The sequence below is a fragment of the Lepisma saccharinum genome, chromosome 24 (assembly GCF_977018435.1).
Source record: "Lepisma saccharinum chromosome 24, izLepSacc3.1, whole genome shotgun sequence".
Classification (NCBI taxonomy): Eukaryota; Metazoa; Arthropoda; class Insecta; order Zygentoma; family Lepismatidae; genus Lepisma; species Lepisma saccharinum.
Genome location: NC_139252.1, coordinates 44,165,815 through 44,168,967, shown reverse-complemented (window position 1 = coordinate 44,168,967; position 3,153 = coordinate 44,165,815).

Below are 3,153 nucleotides of genomic sequence, written 5' to 3'. Positions count from 1 at the left end.
GAGGGCAGGCAAACCCAGCCTCGTTGATGAGTCAGAATTGCCCCGGCAACGTCACGTCTCTAAGAGACTTGAAAATCCTGCTGCTGCCAAACATCGCAAGTTCTACACTCCAAAATAGTATTATAAATCAATATACCGTATCAATCTCTTCTAAATTGAGATTTATAGCTAGCCTGAATTCATAACCCCTGTCGCCAGCCGTTGCTCTCTCAGGCATTCAAAGAATGTCACATCAGTAATTTACAAATCCTTCCTGGTCTATTGGAGTTAAGGTGCTGATCAGCTGGTATTTCAGGGCAACGACCAGGGAAGGAGGAAAGAGAACAAAACAGAGAGCAACGTGTGGTGTGGGGTCTTTTGCCTGGAATCGCCGAACAAGAAGGAACTGAGGAGATTGAGCGATCGAACACGTTTCGATATGAACAGCTATCAGCGGGGAATTGTATCATCAGAGACAGACAGGTATTGTTACTTCCAACCATGTTGATCTAGACTTGAAGGTATAAATCCGAAAGCTTGTGTTTTGCCATTTCCAAGTGTGTAGTTAGTACCTCTCGCCCATTACCATTAGGCTTACCTTGAAGGGCGAGTGCTCAAATGAGGAGGATGAATAATTAAGCGAGCTACATCACCCCCCTCAATGGTGAAGGTTCTTGGTTCGATCCCACGTACTCAGAGTACGTTACGTGGATGGAGGTGCTGGAATTTTCATTCATTTCAGTTTGAAATAAATGAAAACTAAGAACATAGAACCGTCATGCCATTTTTGTGCCCGATTTCGTTCATCTCAGGCGGAAACGCAAAGGAAAATAACATTTTATTTTAAATTAGGCTTCCTCACCCTCCAGATAGGTTTTCTCATTTCTAGGCAGAGAAAAGAAAGGATGAAAGTTATAATGAAAACATTAAATGAATAACAGGCTGCGTACGTATTTAAAAGTAGAGAATTTATAGAGTTACACGTGTTTTAATGCTAATATCAGCTGGGGAGAACCATTAAGCTATGATAGATGTCGAGTTCTAACTTGAGGATGAATCAGATGAAACCTATAGACCTCAAGTCAGAGTCGGTCACCCGCAAAATGTAAATTGCGGAGGAACCTGCGCCCCAGCTCCGTCGCGGTTATCCGCGTCGGGCTGGCAATTTGGTATCAGGAGCGTCCGGCATTCCGCGTGGCGGAAGGTTCGATGTCGGATTTTAGGGAGGCCCATGTCATCAAAAATGTGGCCGGCCCAGGGACGTCCGTGGACGATTCCCTATCAATCTGCTCCTGGTAGCTCTGTGGTTCACTCACGAACCCGGTACCATGGCTACAACAAATTCCCACTTGGGAAATTTTTACCATCCAGAATTTTAAATAAGGAATAAGAATAAGGCATTTAGATTTGATGATTTCTTGCATTGACAGTGATTTTAGATTTTTTTTTATATGATCTTGGATACGAAAATTATGACAACGTTGGTTATGAGGATGCAGTAAGCTATAGTCAGCAGTAAACGATTTTTTACCCTTAACATTTTAATTAATTAACAACGTGGATTAAAAGTGGATTTTAAAGTTATTTATGAATGAGGAAAATAAATTAGTGCCACCGAGTCAGAGTCAATATATTGTTATTATTATTATTATTAATTGAAATTTCTTAAAAGTTTAATTTAAATTTGGTTTAAAACTGACCGTAACTTGTAAAGGATTTAGAATGCTTGAACTATGACTGCTAAGACTTTTGCAACGAGGATATTACATTTTATACATATATAGTTTTGGGAACGAATAAGGCCCCGAGGACCACTCATTTATATTCTTAATGACTGAAGTCTCCTAGCACCTCATGAAGGGAGCTTAGATTAAGGAGATAGTCAAGTTTATACGAGATAGTCACTTGCCTTATGTTACCTTAACTTACGCATACATTGCCTGAAAATTTTAATCCATGTTAATATGTAAAGAAACGAAACGCTAATTATATTCCTCGACACGCTGTACAATTATGTCCGCTATTACGCCAGGCGTATATAGTTAGAGTGGCGTACCGTGATTTAGGGTATAAACCGCCCGATTAATTAAAAGTTCTAGTTGAGAAGTAATAGATGTATAATTAGGCTGCAGTGACGAGAGATGTCTGTACACAGGTAAGCAGTTGTGACGAGAATGAATCCGTACACATATATACGTATACTTATATGCTTTAAGCAAAGTTAGGCACAGCCAACTTATTTTGAATAACTAGAAGAGAATTATGAGAGCATTACACGGCGTGGACCTTTCTCACATATTAACGAGATTTTATTGTTAGTATATATATATATATTTTTTTTTTCCTGTCCGAAACATTGTTTCGTTTGACAGTTGAATATTTATCCTTAGCACGTTGTAGCTTCGAATGTTAAAAACTTTAAAATGTAGTTTGTTTTAAATTTTAAAATATAAATATTAATATTCTGCTCCAAGTTACGGTATTTATTAAAGTGAAACAGGTCTAATATTTTAAATTCACTTGCATGACATAATAATAATTTATAATAAAATGGCACTAATAATATTAAAGATTAAAAGCAGACTTATTATTTAATAATGTGCTTTAGGCACAAAAGTTTTTTGCAGTATGTAATAATACTAGCTCAGCGAATACATCACTAGAATTTTATAGTTACTCTTCAGAAGAAGGTATACGATTATATTAGCAAAGTTTATTTTAAGCGCCAGTTATGAGAATATTTATATTATATGAATATGTAGACGACGACGTCAAGATTTTTTTGCGCTCCAATAACAAGTATTTTCCTGCGGATATTGGATTGCAACCGATAATCCTGGAAATCCATTCTGCCATAGCAGAATGATAATGATTAAACCACGACGGTTTTAGTTTCTAACTTTGCCACAATAATATGCTAAGCATATTTTAGAATGAGTAGAGGGAATTATAGATTCTTCATTTTTAGTGATGTTAGCATAATATAAAGTTAATTATCGCATGTTTAGAGAGTACTTTATCTTATTTTTTATGGTCGATTTCAAAATAAACGATTGTTAGCAGACGAAAAGTAAACTAACGAGACTAAAATAATAATTATCTTTTAAATAGTAAAGTTTGAACAAATTTAAACCAGAAAAGCCCCCATCAAGAAAAGTAAAACTTCAGGTAGGA